Below are 14,428 nucleotides of genomic sequence, written 5' to 3' on the forward strand. Positions count from 1 at the left end.
TACATATCTAAATATATCATTTATGTTTATCTCCACTTTGGATTTATAGTAGTTATTCAGAGCAAATTTTATCAGCCTCACAGCTTGCCAAAGAGGTCCATGCCTGTGAAAGGTTAATAACCCCTGGCTAAGATCGTATAGTTGTGGCAAAAGACCTCCACCTGGTGGCAGCATACTCCTTAAAGGTTAAATCTATAATCAACAGTTGTGAAAAAATTTTTTAAATAACAGTATATTTGAGTATGGTTTTCAAACAGTTTTGACCACAACCCACAGTAAAAAATAGGCTTTACATCGTAACTCAGTACACTCATACAGAAGTTTCACAAAACAGTACTCAACTTTACCATGTGACCCATTGATATTTCTTAATCCCATTTCAAGACTCTTTCATTAAAATAAAATGCCTGTTGCAACATACTAAACTGCAGTTCAGTAAGTCATACTGCAACATTTGACTTCAGAGGAGATCATCTTTCATCATACCTCATGATTTATTGCCCAGCGAACTTCACTTTGGTCTCCCCCAAAATACCCACACATTTTCAGGGACAATACATTTTAAATAACTGTTAACAAATATGAATGTATTTTTACTCAGCATTTAAAAATTTTTTTTTGTTCTTAATCTTCCCCCAACGATATTTTTCCATTGATTTTCAGATAGAGTGGAAGGGAGGGAGAGAAAGAGAGGGAGAAACATCAGTGTCAGACAGATGCATTGATTGGTTGCCTCCCGCACCACCACGACCAGGGCTGGGGATCGAACCTGCAACCCAGGGACATGCCTTTGACCGGGAATCAAACCCGTGACCCTTCTATCTGTGCACCGACACTCCAGCTACTGAGCAAAACTGTCCAGGGCTAAAAAAATTTTTATTATTAATGTATTATTTCTATACCAGGAAAGGAACTGATCTTAGGCACATACCCTATCAAGGTATTTAACATTCCCATCACCACATGAAGTTTTCTTGGGCCCGTTCTCAGTTAGTTTCTACCTAAGCAATTACTCTTTTTTTTTTTAATGTATTTTATTATGTGTTTATATGTATTTTACGGCAATCACTGTTATGATTGCTTTGACCATTGATTTAGTTTTGCTGTTTTAGAACTTTATATAAATGAAAACATACAGAATGTATTGTTTTAGCTCTGCCTCTTTTGCTTAACATAATGTTTAGAGATTAGGCCATGTTGAGTGTATCAGTAGTCTAGCTGAATCAATGAATATATCCATTGAATGAATATACTCCTGTAGATAGACTTGGGTTGGCTTCTGTGTGGGCTGTTATGAATAAAACTTCTGTGAGCATTTTCTTCCAAGTCTTTTTGTATATGCGTGATTTTTCTCTCTCTGTGAATACAGGAGATGGAATTACTGGTTCACTCAGTAAATAAATGTATGTTTATAGAAAACTGACCAACCATTGTCCAGAGTTGTTGACCATTTTACATTTCCACTAGCAATGTGTGAGGTTTGGGTTGCTCCACATCACTGCCGGTTTTTGGTACGTCAGTCTTTTTAACTGTGGTCATTTTGATAGGTATGTAGTTGTATCTCTTGGTGGTTTTCATTTGCATTTGCCTGATGACTGATGTTGAACACTTTTTTTATGTGTTTATTAGCCAGTTGTTTATCTTATTTGTGAAGTGTTTTATCAAGTTTTGGTTGTTTGGTTTTGGGTTTTTTTTGGATTTGTAGGAGTTCTTTACATATTTTGGATGCCCATCTTTTATGTCAGATATATGTACTTACGAATATTTTCTCCCAGTGTATGACAGACATTCATTTTGTTAGTGGTGTCTTTTGATGACCAAAAGTTTTAAAATTTGACCAAGTCCAATTGAACCATTTTTTTTTTCTATATTTAATGCTTTCTGTGCCTGAGTCCTATATGAAAAGAATTTTTCTACCCCAGAGTCAGGAAAATAGTTTGGTTTTTATGTCTGTGTCTGTGCTGTGATCCATCTCAAATTAATTTTTGTGTATGGTGTGAGATAGGTGTCAAGTTTCATTTTATTCCATATTTATAGTTGGTATTTTCACACCATTAGTTGAAAATACTTTTCACCATTGAGTTATAGCACAAAATTTTAAATGAAAAAAAAAAAGTTCAGCCAAACAGGTGCAAAATTGACTTTCTTGTGGGCCATAGACTGGCCCTCTGGGCCTCTTAGACTGCCCTCAACCTATAATCTTGGTCTTTTATTCCCTTCTAAGTTAGGTCTTCCAGAGTTATCCAGAGAGTCTCAGAAATTACTTTCCTCATAAGGTTGAGGATTTATAAGGCTACAACTTTTTACAGGGTCTGTAGCCATACCACAGAGTTGCTAGCCATGTGTGGCTATTTACATTATAACTAAATAACATTTTAAAATTCAGCTTCTGGATCACAATCACCACATTTTAAGTGCTCAGTAGCCACGTATGGCTATTGGCTACCCTATTAACCAGTGCAGATATATAATATTTCCATTTGTTCAAAAGCGCTATATAACACTAGTCTATAGAATAAGAAAGAAAGCAGGCCTTGTACAGTTTTGTAATATGTCCTAATGAATGAAACTTCTGTAGTTTTGATAACTGTCATTCAGCATCTGCCTCCCTCTCCTTGGTTCTTTTCATTTGTTCGCACTTCTTTTTCTATGCCAAGATGTGTTGTTCCAGCCAGTCCTTTTATCTGCCTAAAAATGCAGTAGCTTATGTATTTGTTCTCTCTTACCTAAAAGAAATAATTCTACTGGCTGTACACAGAATCATTCTTTTCTGGAGCCTACCTAGTTCTGACCTGTTTTACTTCTCCAGTGTTTGATAGTCTTCCAACTGTTGCAGGACGCCTGGGCATCCCCCTTCAAGGTGCGGCCCAAAGATAAATATTTTGTCTTTTCTATCCTGATTTAAAATGATATTTCTTGCCCTGGCCAGTTTGGCTCAGCAACTAGAGCATCAGCTGAAAAACAGAAGGGTCAGGGGTTTGATTCCCAACTTTTGTTGGGGTCGTGTAGGAGGCAGCCAATTGATGTGTCTCTCTCTCCCTACCTCCTTTCCACTCTGTCTAAAAAAAACTCAATGGAAAAATATCCTCAAATAAGGATTAACCTCAACAAAAAGGTATTTCTCTTTATAGTGGGTTATGACTCGTAGCCCTGCCCACTACGAACATTTCTAATAGTGAACTTTGTTGCCAAATAAGCAGCCACATAGAACATTTTTTTGTTGTTATTAAACAGGGTTTTTTTTGTTAATCCTCACCCGAGGATATTTTTCCATTGATTTTTAAATAGAGTGTAAGGGAGAGCGAGAGAAGAGAAAGAAACATCAGCGTTAGAGAGACACATCTGTTGGTTGTCTCCCACACCACCCCAACAGGGGTTGAGAATGGAACCTACAACCCAGGTATGTGCCCTTGACCATGTATCGAACCCGAGACCCTTTGGTATGTAGGCCAGTGCTCCAACTGCTGAGCATAACCAGGCAGGGCTAAACAGTTTTTTTTTTGTTGTTTTTTTTGGTGTGTTTTTTAAAATTGATTTTAGAGAGAGAGGAAAGGAGAGGGAGAGACAAAGAAACATTGATTGGCTGCCTCCTGCATGCCCCCTACTGGGAATCAAACGGGTGACCTCTCGGTGCATGGGATGATGCCCAGTCAACTGAGCCACCCCTGCCAGGGCCACATTGAAATTTGTGAGATTTTCTCTCGCTGTTTGCTGGGTTTAAGCTAACTCTGCCATCGCTGTCTTTCAGTGCAGGGATTTTGCTGTCCTGGTGGATCTTCATGTATCGCCTCAAGGTTCAAACAAAGACACCAGCTGGTTTTCTGAAAAGAACAAAGAGGTACCGCAAAACTTTCCACTACCTAAATGCAAGTAGCTACTGCTAGGAGAAATATTAGCTCTTTCAAGCTTTTATTTAATTACTTGACAAAAAATATTGATTGATATTTAACCCTTGAAAAATAGGTGTTATCTTCCCGATGACAGACATATGCCTGCTTTTTATTTTCGTTCAGAAACTGACACATTCATACATTTCATATGCTACTCTATTATTTAAACCAGAAATTTCCTACCTCTTTGTTTTAGGGCAAGGGGGACTGTATATTAAAAGAGGAAGTTAAAGTGATTATTCCAGGTAAGCAGGGATTTTAATCTGACTGGTTGTAAAGACCAGACCAAGCACCTGGAGCAGGTGTGGGGGCCAACACAGGCTGATCTTTCACACCTGTGTGAAATCCCAGTCTTGTGCACTTTTATCTTCTACCATCCTTTTATTAGTTGAGCCTGTGACAACAAGTGCAGAGACGTCTGACAGAGTTCCTTCTCTCACTACACTCAGTCACTACGTGGATGGTCAGTCAGTAAAGCGAATCGCTGTTTGGTAGCATGATGTTCGACCTCCCTGGGCCTCCGTCTCCTCATCTGTGATGAAAGTGTTTCACCAAACGCTGTCTGAGTCATTCCTGGCTCTGTATCCGCTCTCCCACCCAAGTGCTGCCTTGGGAGAGGGTTAGAAGGTGCATCAACTCTCCTCACGTGCTGTGCTTCCTTCGTCAGATCCCTGCTCACTAGGGCATAGAGATGGCAAGGCAATCAGTGACTTTTACTTAACTTTCAAAGTATTGCACACTTTTTGTGTCTGTGATATTCATTTTTCACAATAGGTTCTTAGAGCTAGAAATAAAAGTAAGTTATATTGAAAGATGGTGCATGGAGAGACACTAGTGCTAATCACACACACACCCCCCTTTACTGTGATAACTTTTTAGTCAAATTTTGGAGATCACTAGAAAGGAAAATCTCCCTAAAAGAACACTTTCCATCAAAAGGTGACAAAATTATTAGGACTGTGCTGTCATAATTTCAAAACCATAATTGGTAGCCTAGAACTGGGAGAAGGAAGGCACAAGATTCTTTATGATGGGAAATATCATTCAGGTAAATAACCGTACACTGTTCTCATCAAGACTTAATATTTTGTAGGCGAGCATCTCCCACTACAACTCACCTTCATGCAGTTCCAAGCTTTGACTCACCAACACATGTCCCCATGATTTGATTCAAAACAGTTCATTTCCCCAAAGTGACTAATATTCACCTGAGGGTACCTCACCCAAAAGGCTTCTGACTTGATTTATATTAACAGCATTCTAGAATCCAGATTTTCCTCCATCCTCTCCCAACTTTACCACCTTGGCCTTAGACCTTTCTGTTCATATTCAGTCAGTTTTGCCGAGTCAGAGTATTTGGAAGGCTTTAAAATAAAGCTCTGAGTATGTGAATCACCTCCTAGCCAAAGCAGGAAGCTAGATTTTTCCAGGGTGCCACACACAGCTGCGCTGCTCCACCTAATACCTGCATCCAGCAGCAGGGCGTGACTTAGCAGAGGTGCTCAGTGCACGACTGGACCTGCAGAGCTCATTGAGGGGCAGCTGCGAGGGGTAGGTCATGCCAGCAAGCCAAGCTTTGCTCCAGACGCGGAGTTCCTTTAAGTTTCTTTAAAATATATTCGCTGACGTTAAAAATTATTCTGGGATAGTTATGTGTGTGGGTGGGGAGAGAAAGAAAGAGGGGGAGAGAGAGAGAGAGAGACGGAGAGAGGAGGGAGGGAAAGAGAAAAGCTAGTCAAGAGGAGTACTAACTGTATGACTCCAGCCTATGTTCAGTGTCTCCATGCTTTCATTTTTTTATCATTGGATCATCTCATGATTGAGATTTCATGAGCAATCAGTTTGGTTGCATTTTAACAGTCACTTTATATAGTAAAGATCTTAAGAATATACGGTTCCTTTTCAGAAAAAGGAACTAATTACATGTATTAAACATATGTTTATTTTGAGTCTAGCACAAGTAGTCTGTGTACCCAAACAGTTTAACTCAAACTGTTCCATTTGTAAACTTGAAAAAGCAAACATGAGCCCCTGTTAGCCTAGAGATTCCATATGTATCTCTCTCTTGCTCATTGATTTTAACTTGGTCTTCTCATCTGCCCCTCCAGTTTAGCAGGAAACATGTCTTCGTGTGCTTTGCTTTGGTTCAGAAAAGAATGCTAAGTGTGGTGTGGTCAGTTACTGGGGTATCTTGACTACATTGCTCATTGTCTACCTTCCGTTCGTCAAACCTGATTTATCGAAGGAAAGCCCTATAACTATAGGGAGAAAGTTTATGTGCATGTCCTTTGCTTTATTTTTGTCATGCTATTTTTAGTTCTAGCCTTATAGGGCATTTATGGCCAAATTTTAGCAATCCTTATTTCCATGTATGTCTTTCACATATTTTCAGGCTCAGTCATACCGAACCCTGCATGTGAAGCAAAATGTTTTAATTGTTAAAACAACAGTATGAGGCAAGGCTGCCTCTCTGTTGTATGAACAATGCCAAAACTTCCACTGTAAGTGGATATCTCTGTATTCCACAAGGCACTGCATCTTGGGGCTGCAAAAGGAGAGCAGGAGAGAGGGGACCAGTTTTGTATTTTATCTAGAAACTCACATTTGTGAGTTAAATCTAGTGTTTTCTAGACTGCGGAGTACATGTGTTTACAATAAAAGTGAAGTTTGGTTCTCATTCCCCTTTGAAGCAGCTTAAAACTTTGTTCTTGTTTTAATTTATAAAGATTCTAAGTGATCAACCTGAGATGGCATTGCAAGAACCAGTGAAACAGGTTTGAGATGACTTTGGCAACTCAGCCTTCTTCAGAATCTTTGGGAATTAAATAAGAATTATCAGTCCCTATGCATCACTTCTTAATCTAAGAAATTTAGATCGCTGTGCAGTTTTCCTTTTCCTACATTGTTATACTTTTCTGGTAGCATAGCTAATGTGGACAGTATCTTCCCAATGCATAGTTGTACTTTTAAAGTTTTGTTTTTCTTTTTATAAATAACATTGATACATAAAACAATAAACAGCTCCAGAAATTTGCTAGTGATATGGTATGTGGACATTGAATTAAAACCATGTGTTTCTGTTACCTAATAAACATTAATCTACTGTAAATAAATATGAGAAGTTAAATTATTTTCAGCATTAATACGTGAATATAGTACAGTTTTCACAAAAGCAAATGCATATATACAGTATTATCAACAAGAGTATGGAAGAAAATCAGATTACTGATTTCCAGTTCTCTATTCAACCCACTACTCACTGCTATTCTCTTTTTCAGTAGGTGTGCTAACCTGAGGCCAGAAACTAATGGATGGCGGTGTTTAGAGTTTAAGTGTTTTGAACCACATTTTAAAAACGGGAAATTTGTATATAAAATACAAGTTTCTGGTTCCTCTTGAACAAATTGGAGTTCTGGGGAAACTGTGCCTGCAGTTATGCCCACATGAAGCCGTGGGGCTGCCTCGTTGGCTGAGTTGGTGTCGAGGTTCCCTCTCAATGCACCCTGGCTCCTGGCTTTTTCCTTCGTCCACAGGTCCCTGCCTGGCCACAGTGGACACTTCCCCGGCCCGCACTCACTCTCGCTGTCACAATACAACTGATTGATGTTTATATGAAAACAGTCTTTACCTCACCGATTCCATCACCTTGGCACTCTAATTTTTAAAAAATTTTAAGTTGATTTTAGAGAGGAAGGAAGGGGTAGAGAGAATAAAAAGGGAGCGAGGGAAGGAGGAATATCAGTGTGAGAGAGATACATTGATCAGTTGCCTCCCTTACTCGTCCCGACCAGGAATCAAACCTGCAACCTTCCAGTGCTCGGGATGACACTCCAACCAACTGAGCCACATCGTCCAGGGCTGGTACTCTAATTTCTGCACCAAGGTGTTTTTATCTTCCTTTTAGAAATGTGAGACTAAGGCAGAAGGAAATTAAATGAATTTCTCAGATCATGGAGTGAGCCAACAAACCTTAGTAGTAGCAAATGTGCATCGGCAGTGTTATCCATGAGCACATAAAACTTTCCTTTCAGCATTCATAGCTAATTAAAAAAGCAAACAAAATGAAATGTTCACTGTTGACTTTTTAATGTGTACGGTTGACTTTTTTTGGCATTGCATTAAATTAGAAAGTTATCTCTAATTTTTAATTTACTATAGGAAATCTGTTTACTGTTAAAAGAAACCATTAATTCAAGAGTTAAGGAGTACTTGGAAGTTCGTAAACAGCGCAGGCCATCAAATACAGAATTCACAAGATCCAGTCCCTTGTCCTTAAAAGGTAGGCACAGAGTACTTTCATTTTGGATAAAATGTCTGTTTTCTAGAAATGACAATTATGTTTGACTCTGGCTGTCATGTTAGTAAAGTGATACATTTAAAAAATGTGTTCTAATGAAGATGCTTTGTTTGAGTAAAGAAAATTAAACCCAAAGCCCTGAGGGGTTTTTAATGGTAGGCAAAATCTATGAAAATAGAAAATAAAACATTCTTAAGGAAACTTGACATTTTTAAAAGGATATATTTTTAGAAGTAATCTTATAAAAGGATTTACATTAACACTGACCTGATTTGGAGCATTGTGCTGTTTTTAAGTGTTTTCATGTATGTCACTCAATTTCAGACGTTCTCAACTGGGGTGAATTTTGCCCCAGGGGATATTTGGTAATGTCTGTAGACAGTTTTGGTTGTCATGCTGGGGTGGGAGCAGTCGCCTGGGAACTACAAGCATCAGTAGAGGCTAGGGATGCCACAAAAGACCCTACAGTGCACATACTCCCTCCCCCAAAACACACACACACACACGCACACACACCCGCATGTACACACACCCACACACACCCACACACAGCAAGGCCTATGTGGCCCAGAACATCAAGGGCACTGAGGTTGAAATATCCTGCCTTATTTCCTAATAACACTTTGAGAATGGTAATGTCTTTGAGTTACAGGTGAAGAAGCTGAAGATGCGCAAAATGAAGGGGCTTGCCCAAACAGAAGATCTTGCTGTTGAGGACAGATTATCTTGTATATTTGGCATTTTCATTCTCCCTTCTCCTCCCAGTATTTAGTGCAGAGCCTGCTACACAGACTCAGTGACCACTGCTCTTTCCGGTCTGTCATTGTTGTGTTTTAAATTTTTTTACTAAGTCAGTGTTTCATAGCACTCTTTGTGGTACAAATACAGTCAACCCCGTGTTAATCTCACAGAACAGTGCTGGACTAGTGTGAACTAGATTATGCTGCTACAAACATCTCTTTAGGAAAGAATGGGGTTAAGTACCTCCCATTGAAGGCATACTTGATCTTACATGTTTACCTGGTGAAGCTGATAAGTAGGCAGCCATTAAGTTTACCCAAACTGAAAGCCTTGAATAAATGGAATTTTTAGTCCAAGCAATATTGTATTGGATGATACTTTCTGGTTTTTTTGCTTAGCAGTAGTATAAATCTTGAGAAAAGTCAGTGGAGCTTGCATTCTTTGTAGCACTCTTTGTACCTGAGCAGATGTGGCTAGTCTCCTCTTCTGACTGGTACAAAGGGAAAAGGAACAGAGTGGGATTCAAGGCATCCATCCCTGGTGGGGCAGTGGCTTGGTCCGCCAACTAGCTTTCCTTTCCTACTCAGTGAATAAAGCTAAATGCTCGATTTCCCAGCCCCTCACAGATAGGGAAACATTTCTAGTCCCAAGATGAAAAGCAAAGCCTTTCTTGGCTCATGTGGACAAGAAGATTGTTTTTAAACAGAAACGTGATCTTACTATACAGACAATTTTATAACCTATTTTTCCACCTTACATAATATAGAACTTTAAAATACATACATCACCTTTTTAAAAAACTTTATTTTATTATGCTAAATTATACATAACATGAAATTTATCATTTTAACTATTTTCAAGTATATACTATAGTGGTATTAAGTATGTTCAGAGTGTTCTGCAACTATCACCAACATCCGTCTCCAGAACTTTCTCATCATTCTAAACTGAAACTCTTTGCCCATTAAATAATTACTCATTACTCCTTTCCCCAGTCCCTGGCAGCCACTATTCTACTAATATATATTTTTGGTAACCATTAGTAAACGTGTGTGTGTGTGTGTATAATATATAAATATACAGTCATTCACCACATAATGACATTTTGATCAACAATGGACCACATATATGATGATGGTCCCATAAAATTATAATGGAGCTGAAAATTCCTATTGCCTAGTGATGTCATAGCCATCCTAACGTCTCAGTATAACACATTACTCACTTGTTTGTAGTGATGCTGATGTAAACAAACCAGTCTGCCAGTCGTGTAAAGGTAAAGCACATATAGTTATAGTTGTAGGCTATACCATCTAGGGTTGTGTAAGTACACTGTGTTGTACACACGATGACAGCATCACCTAAGGACACATTTCTCAGAATGTATCCCTGCCATTAGGCATTGCATGACTGTGTATATAATAATATATATCACATTTTGTTTATGTATTCATCTGTCAGGGAAGTAGTTGGGTAGTTAGGTTGTTTCCACCTTTGACTGTTGTGAATAATGCTACTGTGAACAGACACTAGTGTACAAATATCTGGTCAAGTCCCTGCTTTCAGTGCTTTGGGTATATATTTAACCCAAAAGTGGAATTGTTGGATCATTTGGTAATTCTGTGTTTAATGTTTTGAGGACCTGCCATGTTGTTTTCCACAACAACTGTACCATTTTACATTCTCACCAACAGTACACAAGGGTTCCAATTTCTCTACAACTTTGCCAACATTTATTTTCTGTTATTTTGAGTACAGCCATCCTAATAGGTGTGAAGTGGTATCTCATTGTGGTTTTGATTTGCATTTTCCTAATAAGTAGTGATGTTGAGCATCTTTTCATGTGCTTCTTGGCCATTTGTATATCTTCTTTGGAGAAATGCCTGTTTATGTCCTTTGCCCATTTTTCAATTGGGTTGTTTTTATTTTTAAGTTGTAGGAGTTCTTTATATAGTCTGGATATTAATCTTTTATTAGATACATGATTTGCAAATATTTCTCTTATTCTGTGGATTGCCTTTTCATTCTCTTGGTAGTGTCCTTTGACACACGTTTTTGTTTTTATGTTTTTCCTTTATTGATTTTTCAGAAAGAGGGAATGAGAGGAGAGAGAGATAGAAACATCCACGAGAGAAAGCATCGATTGGCCGCCTCCTACATGCCCCACACTGGGGATTGAGCCCACAACCTGGGCATGTGTCCTGACTGGGAATCAAACTGGCAACCTCTTGGTGCATGAGTCGATGCTCAACCCCTGAGCCATACCAGCCGGATGACACACAAATGTTTTTAATTTTGATGTAGCCAGTTTGTTTATTTCTTCTTTTGTTGCCTATGGTTTTGATGTCATAGCCAAGAAATCATTGTTGAATCCAATATCATGAAGCTTCTTTCACTTTTTTCTTCTAAGGGTTTTATAGATTTAGTTTTTACATTTAGGTCTTTGATCTAGTTGGAGTTAATATTTATATATGGTTTAAGGTAAGGATCCAATTTCACTCTTTTATAGGTGGATATCCAGTTGTCTCAGCATAATTTGTTGAAAAGCCTGTCTTTTCCCACATTGAATAGTCTTGGCACCCTTATCGAAAATCATTTAATCATAAACATGAGGGTTTATTTCTAGGCTGTCTGTTCTATTCCATTGGTCTATATGTTGATCTTTATGCTGCACCACACTATTTTCATTGTCATAGCTTTGTAGTAAGTTTTGAAATTAGGAAGTATGAGTCTTCTGACTTAGTTATTGTTTTTCAAGATGGTTTTGGCCATTTGGGATCCACATCACCATTTTTAATGACCGCCTAGTATAAATATTCATTCTCTAATTTATTAGTCAGATATTTAGGTGCATCTAATATTTAATTTTCATTGTGATAAAGCATGGTGCAGTGAACATCCCAATGATAATATATTTGCAAACTTCAATTTTTATAGTATTTCTAGTTTAAAGTTTATATCTTTATTGGCATGCAAGAGTTTCTTAAGGATATTAATGCTTTGTATGCTATATATGTTCCAATGATTTTTCTCAGTTTCTCATTTGCCTTGGACTTGGTTTACTAACCGTACAACCCCAAACAAGCAGAAACCTTTATTTGCCTCATGGAGGTTTCAGTGACTGCCAGCAGGATGCATGCTGGGCTTCCTTGCAGTGAGGTAAGTAGTGCAGTTGATTGCCAGGATGAGCTCATGTAACCACTCTTCAGAAAGTAGTTGTGCTAAGTATTCCTTTTTGAAAGTAAACTTGGTATGAAAGCATCATCTTTCCTCTCCTTCCTACCTCTGATAAGAGTTAACCTTTAAGTGAGCATATCTTTTGATGTTCACATTTTAGCTAATCCCCTTTTGTGTTGCCACCAACCAGTCCAGTCCATCCTTCTGCCTCACCTGGATACCTGGACAACTGCCGTAGCCCCCTAGCTGGCTTCCTTTCATCATCTGTGGTCAGTGCTCCACTTACTGTTAACACTTCAGTTGGTGTAATCCCTTAAATTATAGGTCTAGTCTTGTGCACCTCTGCAGTCCTTGAGGATTTTCCCAAGGCTCCCAGGATGAAGGCCAAGATTCCTGGGGTGGCTGCCTCTCCAGCCTCATCTTGCACCACTTTTCCTTCCTCCAACAATAGCAAACTTCATTTCTTTCTTCTAGAGCCTCATTTTTCTGCTAATGGTGGGGCCTCTTGCCCCTGTCTTTCCCTTCCCCTATGCCTCCTTCCCAGCTATCTGCTCAAAGTCTCTTCCTCAGGGAAGCATATCCTGTCGACAGGTCTCCTTTTTCCAGGTCCATAAGCATCCTGAACTTTTATTCACACTATTTGATTATTGTCTTATCTCTCCACAAATGTGCAAGCCACCCAAAGACAGGTTCTGCGTCTTCTGTTATCTGTGATAACTCCAGCATGGAGCACGTTTCCTGGCTGGCAGTAGGTACTTAATACATGTGTGTTCATGTGAAAAATTACATACATGGTTATATTTTTCCCCTTTCTAGTAAGGTCAAGGCCTGCCATAACATACCTGTCCTGCTGCTTCCTTTTCTCTTTTCTGCAAACCTACATTCTTTAGACCTCAGTGCCTTTGCATTTATAGGTTTCTCCTTTGTCTGGAAGCCTTTTTTTTTTTTTTTTTTAACTTTTAAAACCTAACTCAAATATTACTTTTCCAAAGTCTGCTTCAGTTTTCACTCTTTCCACTTAACACTTTTACAACATTTGACACATTGTATCATAATTGAGTTATAAGCGGTTTACCCTCCCTTTTATTGGTAAAGATGGATTCCTTGCCACCCCATAACTGAAGAGCATAAACAGATAATTTGGCTTTTGGTTATAGTGGTTAGCTTCATACTAAAGTAACTCATTTCTAAAAGTCAAGGGCATTATTCACCTACCTCTGCCAGAAGGTTGTTTGCCCAGATGCCCAAGGTTCATCATGTTCTAGGCCCTGCGGCCGCACAGGGATGAAGTGCTCAGACTCAATACTATACCGCCATCTTACATTATTCATTAACACTTCGCAGAAAACGGAAACTGCATACATCCTTTTATTCTTTCCTCAGAGCCAAAGACACCTCTAGACATGTATCTAACTAACTGCCTGTTCTTAGCTGCTTCAATTATCTTACTTAAATGTCTTTTTCAAAGCCACTAACCATGAGGCCTTTCCTGTTTCCTCAGTGTTCGGCTCCGTGTCTCATGATCCTTAAAACTAGAAAGAGCTGTCATTACTGTATTGGTGGTTTGGATGAATGTGGGTGGTTCATGTTTTTGTGTAAATTGGATATTGTCTCTCATTTGCACGCATTTCTCACCTTTTCCGTTTCCAAATCTGTGGGACGGTGACGTGCCTCCTCCTGGCACAGACACCTAACACCTGATGCTGGGTGAGCCGAGTCTCTAGGCTGGTAACTGCTGATTACGCGCAAAAAAGTAATTCTCTGTGCTCTGTGTTTTCTTTCTAAAAAGTAGCACAAGTGCCTGGGAGGCCATTTCCTTGGTGATATATAATATAAAGGAATACAACAGCTATTCATAAACTCAATCAGCAAGCAGCATAGCCTAGACATTTGCTAGTAACCTCATCATTTCTAGGCCGCCTGAAATGTTATTCTAACAGATTCTGCAAAAATTAATGTTGTAAGAAAGTTTTTTAAAAGATTTCACTGTCAATTCCACCTCATTATTAGTTTTTCCCCTTCGCCTGGCCAATATTGGGTGTTACCAGTGTTTTTAATTTTCGCAGGTCTGACAGGCCAAACTTTAAAAAAGAAGGTATCTTGTTTTTGTAAATTTATGTTTCTTTTTTCATGTATTTATTGACTGAACTGCATATTTACAGCCCTTGCTCACCTTTGTATGGGTTATTTGTCTTTTTCTTCCTAATTTCTCTCTTTTTCCCATTGTCACTCCCTTGGTTAAAACCCTTCTTAACAGTCTTGAATTCCTGCCACAGCCTCCTGATTTTCCTTCCAACTCATCCACACCTTTGCTGCCAAAGTG

General features: G+C 38.9%; 1 protein-coding gene across 1 annotated transcript in view; it reads left to right on the top strand.

The window, feature by feature from the left end:
• The window catches only part of LOC118618460 (SLX4 interacting protein), a 100,523-nt gene that overhangs the window by 17,712 nt on the left and 68,383 nt on the right, over positions 1 to 14,428 (top strand). Inside the window, exons 2-4 of the mRNA XM_036244725.1 lie at positions 3,749 to 3,838; positions 4,087 to 4,135; positions 8,049 to 8,169. The gene's annotated coding sequence lies outside the window, so the exon portion shown is untranslated. The remainder of the gene's footprint in view (positions 1 to 3,748; positions 3,839 to 4,086; positions 4,136 to 8,048; positions 8,170 to 14,428) is intronic.

This window comes from Molossus molossus, unplaced genomic scaffold, assembly GCF_014108415.1.
Source record: "Molossus molossus isolate mMolMol1 unplaced genomic scaffold, mMolMol1.p scaffold_m16_p_6, whole genome shotgun sequence".
NCBI classification, from domain to species: domain Eukaryota; kingdom Metazoa; phylum Chordata; class Mammalia; order Chiroptera; family Molossidae; genus Molossus; species Molossus molossus.